The sequence below is a fragment of the Gobio gobio genome (assembly GCF_949357685.1).
Source record: "Gobio gobio genome assembly, chromosome: 21".
In the NCBI taxonomy this organism is placed as follows: domain Eukaryota; kingdom Metazoa; phylum Chordata; class Actinopteri; order Cypriniformes; family Gobionidae; genus Gobio; species Gobio gobio.
Window position 1 is genome coordinate 44,458,551 of NC_137117.1, and position 17,939 is coordinate 44,476,489.

Sequence of the window (17,939 nt, forward strand, 5' to 3'; positions counted from 1 at the left end):
CCTTCAGGTTTCCACAACTATACTCCTCAACAGAAGCTCTAGTAGGCACTCCCAGATGCTTAGCAAGGTCACGAATGTCCCTTTCAGCATACAGGACAAGGGAATTATGGTCTTTGGGCCAACAGGAAGATTGGAGGGGTGTCAGAAGCTCAGTAAGCTCTGAGTCAGGGAGACGTACAGAAAGATTATCAATGACAGCCTGAAGGACCTGCACCTTGTTGATATTCTCCTTTAAGGCTTCTAGTGTGATGCATTTTGAACATGTCATCCTCACTGCATTTGCTAGTGACTTTCCTGGTGTTGTTTTCATGGCCTCCAGGACCTCCAAGTCAAAAGAGTCCACAGACTGCACCTTTAAAGGGACACAATTGGTGCTTAGGGTACAATAGGTACTACTTAGAGCAGGGGCAGGCAAGTTCGGTCCTAGTGAGCCGATGTCCTGCAGAGTTTGGCTCCAACCCTTAAAGACATCAATAGAAGCTCTTATTGAGAATGAACAGAGGTTTAGATTGTGATGTTTTATAGAAATTGTTTGGTCGCCATTATGGTGATCAATGTTTCCTTAAATTCGGCAGTTTGACTCTTGGCTTTTTATGTGAATTTGTGGTTTTTGTTAACAAAACACAATCAAAAATGTTCAAATCAAAGAAGCCATAAACAAAAATTATCATGAAGAAAAATGTTTGACTAAACTCATCACTGACTTAAATATTAATAAATAATATTCACCAACAATACTTTCTTTCCACAGATCGGACAATCTGAATTTAGATTTTTAAATACATTCTAGGGGGGGGAAGTTTTGACGCACACAGATATCAAGAGTCAGCATATGAATTTCAACAATGGTGACATACTTAATGCTGCAATGCATGCTGGGAGCCATGAGTTTTATACTGTGGTGGTTTAGTAGGGTTGGAGCTAAACTCTCCAGGACATCAGCTCTCTAGGACCGAACTTGCCTACCCCTGACTTAGAGGTACAAAAATGTACCCTTAAGGGTCCCACCCCAGTGACGGACACTTTTACCATAAAAGGTAAAATTTTGTAGAGTGTGAGAGTGTGGCATCAGTGAGAAATGTGTTTCGATTTTGCAATTTCAGGGAGAGACTTTGTAACTCGTGCAGCATATCTTTCATCAGTGCCAGGTGTTTAACAAATCCTGTGCTGCTGAGTTTCCTCAATAGTCTTCTACATTTCCACCGATCCAAATCAGTGTAGGAAAACATCCACTGAAGCATTCTGCATTTGTGCGGAAAGTGCTGGAAAGTCGTGCCAAACAGTTCTGACGGTGCTGAAACTGCTAACTGAGAAAAATCTGCCCAATTTTTAGCATAAGTAGCAGCGTCATAGAGCAGTCTGACATTTTTTGGAGATAAAACGTATACAACTTTGAAATAAAGATTTCAGTGGTTACATCCACAGACTTGCATGCACCGTCCACTGCCAACTCCAGCTTGTGTACAAGACAATAAATACTCTTCAGTGAAGCGAAGTCTTTTCTCAACTTTGAAATCAGTCCACAATCTCTTCCTGTCATGGCTGATGCTCCATCTGTGGCAATGCTGGTCAGGTGTGATTTTAATATTATTGCCCAAACCTGCTGTCTTTGTAACCCACGCAGCATATCAAGAGAATTATTCATCTTTTCTGTTAGTGTGGGGAGGATCTCTTTTTCTTTTTGTGCTTCCATTTCTAGAGCCCTCTGATGAGCCAGACTATCCCGGTGTTTGTATATTTTTTTTAAGCCCACTCCTCAGCCACTTGAACACCTTTTTTTGTTTTTGTTTTACATTTCTACATGCAAAACATCATATTTTTTTTATTGCTGTACAGCCATGGGGAGTATTGTTTCCTCCTCTCCTTGGAAAAGCTGCTGACCTGCTCTGTGCTTTTGTTGGTGCTGACCCGTTCAGAGATGTTGTTGGGGGTTTGCTGTTTATCCTCCAGAGGTCACATTTGTCAGCCGTATATGTCATTGAGGCTGCTTCATTTCAGTTAACTGTTGTGAACTTTTCTCTTCTAAAGTGTAGGAAACTCAGAAGATGAAGACCAGGAGACTTCGGGATCAAACAGAATTTATTCTTTTAATGAGAACTCTCTGTGCTGCAGGTCGTCCGAAAACAGTCTGATTTAACAGTACAAAATAATGCAATTTATCTACATGTATGTGACCTCCGGAGGACGCAGCCTTTGAAATGGGACACAGCTGTTGTTCCCTTATCTAGCTCTACAAGATCAAGGAAAATGCTTTCAGTATCCTCTCTGCCTGTCACCTGCTCTCAAGTTAATTATTAAATAGCTTTTACCAAAGTTACTGCTTTCATCAACAGTCAAGCTCAACTTCAATGCAGACATCATTGATTTTTTCATTATAGTGGCAATGTGTTCAATCATGGCGAATCAAGTATGAACGATACTCGGTTACTTAACGTAACCTCGGTTCTCTCTAGAAGAGGGAACGAGTATTGCGTAAGTTTCCTTACGCATCGGGAAAGTATTCTTTCTTCGAGATTTCTGAAAAACCCAAAATTATCCTTAATTTTGTAACATTGTCAACGCAGTGCGGCAGCCTGGCAGACCATAGCAGGCTATTCCAGCGTGCTATTGGCTGCTCTGCTGGCAACTGCAGCATCGGTGAGCCCGCGTGACGTGGCGACCAATGAGGGCGCTTCGCGCCCACCTGGCTTCATTTGCCTACAGGTGGGGCGTGGCCACGTGTATATAAGCAGGGCTCACGGGCTGCATATTCGGTTTTCGTAGTTCTGAAGCGTAAAAGCCCGCGGGGCGCACGGCAAGGAACGCAATACTCGTTCCCTCTTCTAGAGAGAACCGAGGTTACGTTAAGTAACCGAGTATCGTTCTCTTACGAGAGGTTCTCTCGTATTGCGTAAGTTCCTTACGCATCGGGAACACATTGTCAACGCCGTGCGCGCCTCGCATACAGCATATGTATCCCAGGGAACCGGGGAAAAAAACACTGCTCGGGCAGGGTGGCCGGTAAGGAAAACGGGCCACCACATATACAGACACTTCGTTCGAACTGACGGGTGGTTACAACGGGTGGTTACAACACCCTGTCCCATGAATGAGGGAACGGCACCTGCCGGTCGCCTTCAAATTCACCACACCTTGTCTCATGAATGAGGGAACGGCAACGCCGGTCGCCTTCAAATTCACAATATCTTGTCATATGAGTGAGGTAACGGCACCGCCGGTCACCTTCAAACTCACAACAGCTCTTTTCGTAAATGAGGGAACGGCACCGCCGGTCTCCTTCAAATTTACATAAGCCTTGTACCGAACTTACTACCAGTATGTGAGCTATGTCTGCGCAGAATCACTGGGCAGAACCAACAGCCTTATTGAACTGATAACACTTTCGCCTGTAAGGCAGGAACTTCCAGATTGTAAAATCTCACGAACGTAGACGGGGAGGCCCAGCCTGCCGCCATACAGATATCGTGGATGGAAATCCCTCTGGCCCAAGCCCATGAAGAGGCCATGCCTCTAGTGGAGTGTGCTCTGACACCTAGCGGGCACTGCAGGTGTTTGGAAGCGTAAGCTACTGCAATCGCGTCCACTATCCACCTGGACAGGGTCTGTTTCGAGGAGGCGAGACCTTTAGTGCGCCCTCCAAACGAAACAAATAGCTGCTCAGAACGCCTGAAGGCGCCGGAGCGTGTGACGTAAACCCTCAATGCCCTGACAGGGCAGAGGACATTGCCACCGTCCCCCTCGTCGGGTGCTGGCAGAGCCGAGAGGGAGACAATCTGCGCCCTGAAGGGAGTGCCTATCTCTTTGGGGACATAACCATGCCTCGGCCTAAGAATGACCTTGGAGTCATTTGGGCCGAACTCCATACACGTCGGGCTCACTGAGAGCGCGTGTAGATCCCCTACGCGTTTTACTGAAGCCAGAGCTATCAGGAACGCGGTTTTTAGCTAAAGGAACCTTGGTTCCACAGTCTCGAGCGGTTCGAAAGGATGAGCCTTCAGGGCCTCTAGGACCAAGGCCAGATCCCATATAGGAACCGACGGGGGCCGCGGGGGATGAAGAGCTCGTTCCTTCCTAGCGTGCTGCCTAGCGTCGTCTGAGCGAACGCTGCTATAGCCGCTACATACACTTTGAGCGTGGAAGGGGACCTGCCCAGTTCCAACAGCTCCTGGAGGAAGGAGAGCACCCGCTGGACCCCACATTGCTGTGGATCCAATCCCTTGGAAACACACCACTCAGTGAACACCGACCACTTAGAACTATATAACCGCCTCGTCGAGGGGGCTCTAGAGTGTGAAATCGTGTTCATAACCCCTTCGGGCAGGTCAACGGGTATCCGTTGGTCACCCATACATGCAGAGACCATCGCTCTGGATGGGGATGCCAAACTGACCCTCCTGCTTGAGAGAGGAGGTCTGCTCTCAGCGGAACTGGCCACAGGGGGTGAGTGCGACAGCTTCACCAGCTCTGGGTACCAACTCTGGTTCTCCCAGCGCGGCGCTATAAGGAGCACCGGGCGGCGCGTCTCCCTGATTTTCGCTATGACCTGGGGCAATAGGGAAATCGGCAGGAAAGCATACAGCGGGAGGCTGGGCCAAGGTTGGGACAGCGCATCCTCGCTTTTGGACAGAAACGTCGGGCAGCGGGCGTTCTCTTTTGTTGCAAAGAGGTTGAGCTCCGCTCTGCCGAATAGGCGCCATACCAGCTGGACTGTCTGGGGGTGCAGGGACCATTCTCCTGGGAGAATGAGGCCCCTGGACAGCTTGTCCGGGCCCACATTGAGGTGGCCCGGTACGTGCGCATCTCTCAGCGAGCGCAGCGAGCTGTGTGCCCACACGAGCAGGCGTTCCGTCAGATTGCCCAGACACCTGGACCTGACACCGCCCTGCCGGTTCACGTAGGATACCACTGTGGTATTGTCCGACCGGACCAACACATGGTGTCCTCGTATAAACGGGAGAAACTGCTTGAGCGCGTTCTCTACCGCTATCATCTCCAAACAGTTTATGTGTAGGAGTTTTTCTCCGCTCAACCAGAGGCCCGAGGCCGATCTGCCCTCGAAAACGGCGCCCCAACCCGAGGTGGAGGCTTCCGTAGAGATGACTTTGCGGTGTTAGATGGCTCCCATTGTCACTCCCCGCTGGTACCAGTCGGCTACTAACCAGGGCTCTAGGCTGAAACACAGCCCTGAGTCACTCTGATCCTGAAGCCTCCGGACGCCCAGGCTCTGTGAGGCACTCGGGCGTTTAACCAGCGTTGCAGCGGGCGCATGCGCATTAAGCCCAGCTGGAGCACAGCTGCAGCTGAGGCCATACGTCCCAGCATCCTCTGAAAAAGCTTGAGAGGTGCGATTTTGCCCGGCCGGAAGTACGCAGCCATGCGCCGAACTTGGCGCGCGCGTTGGGGTGACAGGCGGGCTGACATTACCACAGTGTCCAGATTCAAACCCAGAAATTAGGTTGATTGCATGGGCACTAATGAGCTCTTGGTCCAATTGACCGTGAGCCCCAGGCTGTCCAGATGGCTGAGCAGCATTGCCCTGTGGGCGAGGAGCTCGGCCTCTGATTATGCGCGAGGATCTGCTTGGTCGTGAGCATCTTGAACGATCTCCTCATAAGAGCTTTGTTCAGACGCCTCAGATCCAGAATCGGTCTGAGCGACCCATCCCTTTTTGGAACGAGAAAATACCGGCTGTAAAAGCTTGACTCGCTCATAGAATGGGGAACCGGTTCTATAGCCCCTTTGCACAGCAGCGTGGCTATCTCCGCTCGAAGTAGATGTGCTACTTCCTCGCTCACTCTCGTCTCCGTACGCGCACAGAAGCGCGGAGGGCGGCGAGCGAACTGCAGAGTGTAGCCGTGCTTCACTGTTCTCAGCACCCATTCTGATACACCTGGAATGGCTTCCCACGCTTTCGCGTGTGCCACACGGGATAGAACGGCCTCCGGGCTCGAAACGCCGCGCTTCGCGGGTTTGACGGCCTGTATAGGAGGCCTCTGTTTCTCGCATGTCCGCGAGCGTGAGCCAGAGGTGGCGCTCAGCTACCGTGAGGGAGGCCATAGAGTGTCCGAGGGCCTGTGCTGCGGTCTTGGTAGCGCGGAGGGAGAGATCCGTCGCGCTTCGCAAATCCGTGATCAACTCAGCGTCACAGCTCTTCTCGTTCAGGTCGCGGAGGAGATTAGCTTGTAGGATTTGCAGCACGGCCATAGAGTGCAGAGCAGATGCAGCTTGACCGGAGGCAGCGAAAGCACGGCCGATCAGCGATGACGTCACTCTGCAGGCCTTAGACGGGAGGGCAGCCTTTGAGCGCCAACCAGAAGGCGGGCAAAGGTGCGCTGCGACCGCCTCTTCCACCGGAGGGATAGCAATGTAGCCTTTCTCAGCCGCGCCGTCAACTTGTGAGAGCGTCGAAGAAGCCTGAGACGAGACCCTCGCGGAGAATGGCGCGTTCCAGGACTTCGCGAGCTCCTCGTGAAGCTCTGGCAGAAAAGGTGCAGTCCTGGAGGTGGGCGCACGGCGGCGACTGTTTAGGAAGCATCCGTCAAGTCGGTTCGGCGCTGCCACCTTGGGTGGGGCCCATTCGAGGCCTAGCTGCTCGACAGCCCGGGTGAGAAGGCGCAACAGTTCGGCGTCCTCACCCGCTCGAGAGCGTCCGGAGCCCCGGACTGAAGAGGTCGCGGAAGACCAGTCCTCGCTGTCGGAAGCCATGATGGAGCAGCTGTCGGCGCGTTCCGCGGCCGCATCCGCCTCATCCCCGGAGGCGGCAACAGAAATGGCAGCCTGGGGTGGGGGCGGGGAAGGCGAGAGTGAAGCGGGCGGGAAGGGTTCCGGCGAGCTTCTCTCAGCGAACTCCAGAGTCCGCTGCGAGCGGCGCTTCTTTCTGCGCGGCATAGCAGGGACTGGAGGGATGTCGTCATCGAACTGAGCGAGTCGAGCCCGCAGGGTCGACATCGTCAGTTCCTCGCCCTCCGGGCATCAAGAAGAAGTGCGGCGAGAAGTGCGGCGGCGGCGTGATCACGGCCCAGGCAGAGAGCGCAGATCACATGGCGGTCCCCAGCACTGAGCTGCGCGTGACACGAGCCGCAGGTAGAATGAGACATTTTGGAACAAACGCTCGGCTCTTTTTGAGAAAGTGTGACGCAGCGGCGACAACACTTGAACGTGAAAAAGGATATGGGCTGCCGGATAGCAGAGCAGGCACGGATGGCTGAAGGTGGCGCGATGCTGCCGGCTTCTTCAGGCGCTGTCCTCTGCTTACTCGTCTGCACGATCACGGCAGCGGGTTCCAGATCCAGCGATGCGAAGGGCTTCGCTGAAGAAAAGAAAATTGAATATGCAGCCCGTGAGCCCTGTTTATATACACGTGGCCACGCCCCACCTGTAGGCAAATGAAGCCAGGTGGTCGCCACGTCACGCGGGCTCACCGATAGGCTGCTGCAGTTGCCAGCAGAGCAGCCAATAGCACGCTGGAATAGCCTGCTATGGTCTGCCAGGCTGCCGCACTGCGTTGACAATGTTACAAAATTAAGGATAATTTTGGGTTTTTCAGAAATCTCGAAGAAAGAATACTTTCCCGATGCGTAAGGAAACTTACGCAATACGAGAGAACCTCTCGTAAGAGAACAAACAAGTCCTACAATTTAATCAAATAATTATTATAGATACACTTCATATTTAATGGTATTAGATGATTGTGAATGGTTTTGTGAAATAAATGATTCAATCGATTCAAAGTGTCGAAACACTACTTGAATGTGGGTATAGTTTCAGGGGGGAAAAAAGAATCCAATTTTTGTCAAAGACTTCATTCAGAACGACGATCAGGACGGATCACGTCCATCATTTTCTTTGCTTGTTTTTGAATCCAAAGTCACTGAACTTTTCCAGAAAATCCGTAGTAGCGCCACCTACTGTTAAACAGTTTAAACACACATATTAAACTAGCCAATGAATGGGAAATGTTGTTTCATAAATGAAGGGGAATCTTGTCAATGGCGGGGAAAGAGTTAATTACAAGTAACACCACCTAAATATAATATATTCCTGAATATAAATGTTCACATATAAAATGTATTAAAGCTGATTATGTTCAAATAAAACATACTTCTTGTTTTTTTTTTGACAAGGTAAAAGGCCACTTTCATCAAAGTGTCCCACAATCATTTTTGACAAAGACAGCAAACAAGTCAAAATGGTGGTTGGAGCTTCAGGTGGGCCAAACATCACCTCATCAACTGCTCAGGTAACAGAAACACCTCAACAGATTTCAACAGATCAAGCATGGCTCAACTTTTCAGAACAGATCAGCACATAACAATAGGAGATGGCATGATATCTATGATCTCATTACCATTTCCTGTCTCCCTCATCTCAGGTGATCCTGAACTACCTCTTCTTTGACTATGACCTGCAGAAAGCTGTTAATGAACCCAGAGTTCACAACCAGTTTAACCCCAATGAGACATTTGTAGAAGAAAACATTGATGAGGTGAGATTTTCACATTTGGCCACAAAAGTTTGATAAATTAATCTAAATAACCAGATTCACAAAGTCGGCAAAGCAGTAATTATTCCAGTTGTGTCTGTGACTCTGCAGAGTGTCATTGATGGCTTGAAGCTGAAGAATCACATCATAATTAAGGCGCCCTCATTAGGTCCAGGCGGTTGTACGGAAGGGGAACAAAGTCTGTGCCGAATCCGACCACAGGAAAGGCGGTTATCCTGCTGGATATTGAGCACTGCAGAAGTGTTTGCTGGGGTGTAGTGACTGGATCACATGTGCCGATACACGTACTGTATATCGAAAATTCGAAACATCATCCAACTGCCAAAGTCACATAAGTTCAGGCTTTGTTACATCATAACTGTAATTATTCAGAATTTCATTGGTTCGCCACTGCAGTGTCTATGATTTGTACCTGATCTCGGACCAGTATTATAAATTTGTATTTAATGACACATTTGTATAATAAAAATGTATAGTTTTAGTTAATATTTTCTTAATGGCTTGATTAATACAATAACACATTATTATGAAGACGCTTCATATTTAGTTGCATTTAATTGACTACACTTTTAATAAAACATTTTCTATTGGAGTGCTTCGAAACAGTGAATCATTTTGCAAAGCAAAAGTTTCAAATAACTTAATTTCAGCTTAATTCCTCCATCATTACAGACACTGTGTGTGTGTGTGTGTGTGTGTGTGTGTGTGTGTGTGTGTGTGTGTGTGTGTGTGTGTGTGTGTGTGTGTGTGTGTGTGTGTGTGTGTGTGTGTGTGTGTGTGATAGAATAGACCTCATTGGCTTGCACATTTGAGCTTCTTTCCCTTTTAATGGCAGTTGGCAAATCCGCTTGAAGGAACATACCGCCACCTAAAGGATGACACCTACATGATAACTGATGTAAAGTAAAGGATTGGGCTTAAAGGGTTGATGAATTGAGAAATCAACTTTCCTTTGAGTCTTTGGTATATAAAAGTTCATCGTGATATAAGAATATACTGTAAGTTTCAGAGCTGAAAACGTCCTTGTTATCATATAATTAGTGTTTGCTTTTGTTGGATTCTTGACTTTTTAATATTAGTTTTTCTCTGGCTGCTCTGACTTTGAGTGTATAAAGTACATTTGTTATAGCAAGAGAAAATATGTTTGATGTCACTGAGAGTCTACATTTCTGATTGTGTGCTTGATGTGTGACTTTAGTGTTGGAAAATGTAGCCCTTTGATTTCCACAGCTTGGGATCCAACAGGAACAATTAATGAAAATAATAGGACAATTCGGCTGCATGATTTATTCCTGCTGCAGTGCATGATGGGAGCCATGGTGTCAAGTCTCTCATTTTGTTTAGTGTTACCCCCCCCCCAACACACACACACTTTATATAAATAAAAAAGGTTTACAGTGCAAATACTGCTGTTGCATATAATGTGCATACAATTTGAACATTTTCAACAATTGAACATTTGCAAAAAATATTTGTAAACCTTTAAGAAACAATTTTAAAAACATCTATAAACATTACATAGATAGACGGACCAGATATTCCTAACACTTAGTTAAAGGACAACTCTGGCGAAAAATGAACCTAGGGGTAATTAACATATGTTTACCGAGTAGATCGTTCTCTGGGATGCGTTTTCATGAAAATCGAATGTAAAGAGTTTTATCTCTAAAAACAGATTAGCTTATAACTAGAGTAAATGGGGCACAGAATAAGTCAAATTAAATCGCTAGTTAATACCACTAACAAGGCTCAAAATAGCCTCACACTAGAGGGCTGCATTGGGATTGAGTCGGGAATGGGCGGCTAAAAAAAACACTGCGGGAATCGGCGGGATAGGGAGGTTGCCTAACGACATGATGGAGATGTCAATAGATGATGTAGAAAAGAGCCTCAAACGAGGTATTTACAGCACAAAAGCTAAGCAAGGAAAGTCTGACATTTGGAGAAGTTTCTCAATTGTTTTGGTAGGCAAAATCATGCGGTATAACGTTACATGTATCCACATATTGCGCAGCTGGCAAATACATTTTCTAAATGTCCGTTTGCTATTTTGTGTTCACATTACGTTCTGTTGAAGCATGTTTTCTCAGGTTTCCTTTCAGTCGGTCACGTTCGACGTACGTCGGAACTGACCGACGAATTGGGATCTGTTTTCTGTTTCTCAATCTGTTTTTCTGTTTTCTGTTTTGCAAAGCAGTCTATTTTTATGTGCAAAGTTTTTGATAAAAACGGAATAATATTTGAATGTATTTGTCTTTTTTTTTTTTTTTTTACATGCAGGCCAGGGAAACGAAACAAACAACCCCATGAATCTCTTTAATAATATCAATACAAATACGTGTTTTTTTTCTTCCTGCGGGACGGGAGAAGACACAAAATCAATGCATCTCTATTATTGTGCGGGAATAAATTCTCCGAGTTTTGCGGGAGCGGGCGGGAGTGTAACACATACGTTGCGGGAGCGGGCGGTAATGGTCAGAAATTCGGCGGGTACGGGCGGGAGCGGGATGAAGAAAACAGTCCCGCGCAGGGCTCTACCTCACACTAACACGGGAGCATAATGAGGGTCCCTGCATGCAAACCGAAGCATTGAGAACTTTGTAAGTGTACAAACAGTTTAATAGGAAGATACTTTATAAATACAGTACATTACGCATATACAGACAGCAGCCATCTTGGAAAACAGTCTCGACGAGTCTTCACACTGTTAAACAGGAAAATAATGCAACAGAATTTTATTCAGCCATATAGCCATTCCGGAGAAAACGGTGATGTCATCAGTTCATACAAAGCTACAGCAATGTCATTAAATACTATAAACAGTGATTCTGGAACAGATCTGCATCTTCCTTATCCCGTTAAAAAAACATATTACAGTATGTAACCATATTCCGTCCATTCGGAAAAAAAAGTTGCACTAACTGTTCGTTACAAGCAGCATTTGTCGTCAGGCAGGTAATGTAGCTAACATAAACATATTTTTGCTAGCCTACCTGCTGCAAAATTACACAATTTTTGTACAAGACAAGTAGAGCTATTATATCCAGTTTATCACTTACCACTATCTTGTTTTTTCGTATCCCCCTCTTCCTTTCTCTTTTTTCTTTTCTGGCTTCCTGAAGCATAATTCCGCTTCATGACGACTGCCGAGGAGGTTTTGTATTTTGCCGGCTGCAGAGATCGCGTGGCTGGCTGCTGTCTGAGAGGGGCCCTTGAGGGGGATCCCGATAACAGTGTCATTGCACTTTACTGCATTGATATCAAAGGGCATTGCATTGCATCATTGCATTTTATTCTTAACCTGACGTTGTCTTGGGGACCCAGGCCCCAAGCAATTGCTTGGTTTGCCTGCCTTGTCGCGACGGGCCTGTAAGGAAGAGAAAGGTGAAAAAGACAGACAGAGGATGTGTGCACTTCTAATGATAGTGACTTAAATCGCATTCAAGGAACACATTTGATCAGTTCTTGCTTACACTGGATTGAGATCGGATCTGGTTTTTCTCTGGATATCTGTGAGACTGAAGTCGATCAGGAATGAGGGCTGCCATCATCATCTTCATCTTCATCACTCTCTGCCTGATCTCAGGTCAGTTCTGTGCTGGTCAGTCTGGGTCAAATAATATATGATATGATCTAGATTGATAATATATAATAACCCAGAGCAAATGAACTTGTGTTTGGCTGGTCAGGTGCTTTGTTTCAGTGTGTTTGGATGCACTGGAGGGAGTTTAAAGGTCCCATGGCATGAAATTTTCATTTTATGAGGTATTTCAACAGTAATATGAGTTCCCCTAGACTGAATATTGTCCCCAAGTGGATAGAAATGTTGATCGGTGTAAACCCGAGTTCTGGCTGTCTTTCTCTGCCTTTGAGAAAAGGACAGGCCAGACGAGCCAATCCTGAAGTCTCCTGGTTTGACGTCCAAGCAGGAACGGTTTCCTCCCTTTCCTCCGCCCAGAGAATCTGGCACATCCATGCAAACGCTCGAGAGATCATTGCTTGTGAACGAGTGAATGCTGGCAGTTTCTCAGTGTTTGGATGTACAAATGAAAACAGAAGTCTTTCTTCAGTTCCTTCTGATCTGTGATCAGTGATTTCTTATGTGTAGCTAATTATTTATTATTCGTGCACACGCTGCGGCTTCTCTCTCTCCCGACAGAGCGGTGTTTTGTTCGTGTTCGTGACAGAGTTCGTGTTTTCTATCTTGTGAGTCAGTGTTTTTGTACGTCCTCGTCGCGTCTATCTGTTCTTAAATGTGCATACAGTCTTTTCTGCTCAACACCAGCAGAGTCAAATCTTTAGAGATAAACCTCACACACGCCGAAGCTCGGTCTTCAACATCCCCGACCCCCAGTACTGCATCTGGCCCACAGCGGAGGAGCCAAACGCGGCGTGAGATTAAGCAGAAGGAGGGTAAGCGTGAGCATATCTGGGCTAGGCTAGCCAGCTTTCCCCACAATAAACTGGATTACATTCGATTACTGCTGTTGTGTCTTTGTTTGCGCTGTGTAACGTTACTCAATGCGCGTCTCTGACGCTTTTCATATGATTGGAACATATCTAAAAATAATGCTATAATCAACACTTACTAACTCGTTCATCTCGACAGCTGTAATGGTACATTGCATGTGTTACAAAGTTGGTAGAATAATGATGAAGACGGACTCGGCGTGACTGGGACTCGTGTTTATTCAGAACTCTCAGATACAAACACAATAAACTCGCGCTGACAGCGCTCTCACAACTCAGTAGTTACTATAAATAACTTTGTTAGCAATCGCTCCGTCTCCGTGATGTCCAGTTCGCGAACGAATCATTCTTTTGAATCGGTTCTTTTTAGTGAACCGAATCAGTTCACCAAATCGGACTGAATCGTTCTAAACGGTTCGCGTCTCGAGTCAGCGCTGATCCATAATTTACTAAAGTTACTAACTTTCTGACATGAGTGACAGTCCCTCCGACTAGAAATAGACTAATAACCTGAAGTATATGTTGTAACTACAACAGTTCACTGAAATGAGACTGACAGAACTGATGTGAAGTGAACTCAGGTCCATCCGTCACCTCTGATAACTCTCGTTGAGCTGATGACAGGTCATTTCGTAATTGTCTATTTTCTTCCAGCAGATGGCCTTGACCGTTGGATAAGTATTCGACCGCGCTTCTTAAGTCGGCGCTGTGCTGAGTCTGTGTATCAATTACTCTGTGTAGAAGCTCCACAGTACCCCTCTGGCCTTCTTCAACAATATCCGTTGTCTGGTGATAGGTGAGAGGTAGTGTTGCGATTTCCAAAACACGTTGAAAGTTTCTGTTTGCTGTGCGCAAAGTGCCGTAACTCAATCCATGTAGTTCTCCAACGTTAAACAGAGGTCTGAAGGCATGGTCATTTTGTTCATCTACCTCGCTGCTATCTGACGAATCCCATTCAGAATTTATAGTATTTAGAACAGAAGCTTGAGATTCTAAAAAATCCTGTAAACCATTTTCGTTTTCTTCTTGGTTGTCTTCTAGAGTAAAAAAAACAAACAAAAAAAAACATAATTAACTTATTTAATTGATTTTATTTAATATAGATAAAATATAATGAAACAAGAAATATATCTTACCGTCTTCCGAAGAAACCGGGCTCTCATGAGAATATTTCTCGAATAATTTCTTACAAGAAGATGTAGACGTAACAAATGGACTCTCAGGGTTTTCTTCTAAAAAACAATATTATATTATTTTAAAAATTCAATGAATAAAAATATTATGATTAGACAAAAATACTTTTTTTTTACTTACTTTCATCCGGATAGTTTAATTCTTCTCCATAAATTTCCCTCAGCCGTTTAACTCCTCTCTGTGACCTGGCGTTTGTGGAAGCAGAATGGTGTTCCAGCTGTTGATCATGGGGGGTGGGACATGACGTCACGTCTTCGTACATTTGATAGGATGGAGTTCCACTAGTAGCCAATGGGAACATTGCTTGGTCTGCCGGGTGAATGGTGGCTTGGGGGAGTAGATCGCCTGTGATTTCTGTTGAAATATAGATACATAAGAGTTGAGTTGAGTTTTCTTAAGAAAAAAGAAAAAAAAGAAAATTAGAAGGCATTGCAAAATATATTCCGTACCCTCTAAAAAAATCATCGGGCGATACGCCGTCGGGGAATGATGCGTCATCTACGAATAAAAAAAACAAAAACATTTAAGATATCTTTTCAATTTGTATAATTTATAATTTATGTTGAAAATATACAACCCCAAATCAGAAAAAGTTGGGACAGTATGGAAAACGCTAAAAAAAGAAAAAAGAAGTGATTTCTAAAATTACCGTGACTTGTATTTCATTGCAGACAATATGAACACAAAATATTTCATGTTTTGTCTGGTCAACTTCATGTCATTTGTAAATATGCATCCTTTCCTGTCATTCAGACCTGCAACACATTTCAAAAAAAGTTGGGACAGTAAAGCATTTACCACTTTGTAATGTTGCCATTCCTTTTCACAACACTTAAAAGACGTTTAGGGACTGAAGACACCAAGTGATGAAGTGTTTCAGGTGTAATTTTGTCCCATTCTTCCTGCAAACAAGTCTTAAGGTGGGCAACAGTTCGGGGTCTTCCACACATTCTCTATTGGAGACAGGTCGGGACTGAGGCAGGCCAGTCAAGTACCCGAACCCTCTTCCTCCGCAGCCAGGACTTTGTAATGTGTGCAGAATGTGCTTTTGCATTGTCTTGTTGAAATATGCATGGACGTCCCTGGAAAAGATGTCTTCTTGAAGGCAGCATATTATGCTCCAAAATCTCTATGTACTTTTCAGCATTAATGGTGCCTTCACAGAAGTGCAAGTTACCTTTGCCAAGGGCACTGACACAACCCCATGCCATGACAGACCCTGGCTTTTGGACTTGTTGCTGGTAACAGTCTGGATGATCCTATTCTTCTTTGGTCCGGAGCACACGGCGTCCATTCCTCCCAAAAAATACCTGAAATAATGATTCATCTGACCACAGTACACGTTTCCACGGTGTGATGGTCCATCCCAGATGCCTCGAGCCCAGAGAAGTCGACGGCGCTTCTGGACACTGTTAACATAGGGCTTCCTTTTGGCACAGTACAGTTTTAACTGGCATTTGTGGACATATTGTGGTACTTGACAAAGGTTTGCCAAAGTAGTCCTGAGCCCATGTGGTGATATGGCTTCTAGATGAATGACGATTCTTGATGCAGTGCCGCCTGAGGGATCGGAGATCACGGTTGTTCAGCTTAGGCTTGCGCCCTTGTCCTTTACGCACTGAAATTCCTCCAGATTCCTTGAATCTTTTAATTATGTTATGCACTGTTAAATGTGAAATATCCAAATCTCTTCCTATCTTTCTTTGAGGAACATTGTTTTTAAACATTTCAATAATTTTCTCACGTATTTGTTGGCAAACTGACGATCCTCGGCCCATCTTTGCTCCTAAAGGATTAGACCTTTCTTGGATGCTGCTTTTGTACCAAATCATAATTACAATCACCTGTTGACATCACCTGTTTCAAATCACATCATTATTTAACCATTTTACCTCATTACTAGCCCTAAATTGCTCCTGTCCCAACTTTTTTTGAAATGTGTTGCAGGTCTGAATGACAGGAAAGGATGCATATTTACAAATGACATGAAGTTGACCAGACAAAACATGAAATATTTTGTGTTCATATTGTCTGCAATGAAATACAAGTCAAAGTAAATTTAGAAATCACTTCTTTTTTTTTTTTTTTTTTTTTTTTGCGTTTTCCATACTGTCCCAACTTTTTCTGATTTGGGGTTGTACTTACATAGATCATTCAGAACTTTCGCTAGATCGGCATCAAAATATTGCTCCGGTAAAGCCTCTTCTCCTTCATGATGATTTGAAGACATGATGTAGATTAAGAGTAGCCAAAGTTAGCATATTCTGTCCTCACTCCTTCGGTGTTAAAGGTATGAATGAATTCTGCTTCTTTTAAAGCTTTGTACGAAGTGTTTAAAAAACACATTTTTCCCGCTTCATTTTTCAAAGGAACCACCTTTATCACAGCGTGAATTCAACATCGTGATTGAACGAGTAGTATAAACATGTGTTTGTTGAGATACCAGCTTAATAAAAACTAATTATCGTAATAAAAACATAAAAATCGAACACTATCCCGGAGTTAGGCTTACTCAGTCACGACGAAGGCCTGTGTGTGTGTGTGTAGGGATTTCGCGTTAAGGCCTGTACACACCGGGACGAATATCGCGCGCGCTTATCGCCAGCGTTTTTCGTGCCATTTTTCGGCGCGTCTTGAGTGTTCACACCCAAGCGATTTTCACTGGCGCTGCGCCGAGTGAACGTGCACATTCAGTAGATGCGCTCCCGGTACACAAGATGGTGCTGCGGCACTTTAAGCCTCTGACACTCGCTTGTCACACAGAAGAAGAAGAGAGACAGTATTTACGTGCTTGCCAAAACCACAGACATATTATGTATATGGACAAAACCATTCACACACTTTTTGCTAACTGGCAAGCAGCATTAGCAGCCTATCTTCTTCTTTGTCTACTTACTACTTCTTAGTCGTATCAATGTGTGCTCGGCAAGACTGTTTTGTGCTTGAGCGCCACCAAGTCGTGTTTTACTGTCACTTCAGCAGCTCCAGGCACGTGAACAAAAGCGCCGATCTCATTGGTCGGCCAGTTTTTTACGCGGCGCGTCAAAATAAAAAAACGAACCCGAGGCGTTTTTTAAAAAATGACGCTTTTACGCCTGCCGTTTTGCGCGTCGGTGTGAACACTCACATTGGCGCCCATTGTTTAGTCCCGAGGCGTTAAACGTCGGCGATAAACGCGTGCGAAAATCGTCCCGGTGTGAACAGGCCTTTATAGTTGAGATGAGCTTAAAACTATATGGTCTAAAGTTTTAAATATAGACCAACTTTATCTCCGATCTTTAGACAATAATTACAACTAGTATTTCATCACGTCCTTTTTTAAATGTACACCTGCTTCAGGTGAGGGAGGGGGGAATTCCCTGTGAGTGATGTCATCATCAGCGTAATTTTTTACGTATCCCCTTAAATTTGAATTAACCTCAGCTTTGAGAGGGGAGTGTTAGTGGGTGTGGTCTGTTTGAGCCAGTGCATCCTGTTTGACCGGTCATTTCTCACTTAAACTTTGAAGGGAGAAGACGCATTTTAATTCACTGAGAACCAAAGGCAATGTAGTTTTTCCCGCGGTGGTCAGGTGGTGTGGGCGGGGCAGGGGGAGGAGTCTGGGTGTGTCTCTCTACAGGCTTCCCACAACGTCATTCCCTCCACAACTCGGAGCCAGGAGCGGACGCAGGTTTTACTTTGCTCCATGAAATTGCAGAGATGAAGGAGACACTTTTGTGTATATTTAAAATGACCGGTATGTAAAAAAAACCTTAGTCTTTTTAACAATGTT